This window comes from Mauremys reevesii, linkage group 22 (genome assembly GCF_016161935.1).
Source record: "Mauremys reevesii isolate NIE-2019 linkage group 22, ASM1616193v1, whole genome shotgun sequence".
Classification (NCBI taxonomy): Eukaryota; Metazoa; Chordata; order Testudines; family Geoemydidae; genus Mauremys; species Mauremys reevesii.
Genome location: NC_052644.1, coordinates 5,608,577 through 5,609,173, shown reverse-complemented (window position 1 = coordinate 5,609,173; position 597 = coordinate 5,608,577).

Here is a 597-nt window from a genome sequence, read left to right as displayed (position 1 = left end):
GGTCATTGGCTGCAGGGACCAAGCCGGGGGTGGGGGGGATCTGACCTGGGGGTGAGGAGAACCCCCCTGGGCCAAGCCCACCAGGAAAGGGGAGCTCATTGCGCTGGCTCTAACCACGAGACCCCACTCCCCTCCCGGAGCTGGGGAAAGAACCCAGGAGCCCTGGCTCCAAGCATCCCCCTGCTCTAACCACTCAACCTCAGTCTCAGAGCTGGGGATAGAACCCAGGAGTCCTTGCTCCCAGCCCTGCTGCTCTAACCACTAGACCCCACTCCCCTCCTAGAGCTGGGGATAGAACTCAGGTGTCCTGGCTCCCAGCCCCACTGCTCTAACCACTGGACCCCACTCCCCTCCCAGAGCTGGGGTTAGAACCCTGGAGGCCTGGCTCCCAGCCCCCCCGCTCTAACTCACCAACAGTCTGACAGAAGCCCTAGTCTGGACAAATTGCCCCTCAGAGGTGTGGGGGGAGGGGGCATGGCCTTGGGACCAGAGCTAAGGCACGGAGGAGCTCTGTTACTGCCCTGCTGTGTGACCTGCAGTGGGTCCTTTCCCCTCTCTGTGCCTCAGTTTCCCGCCCCCCCCACGCCTGCCCAATGC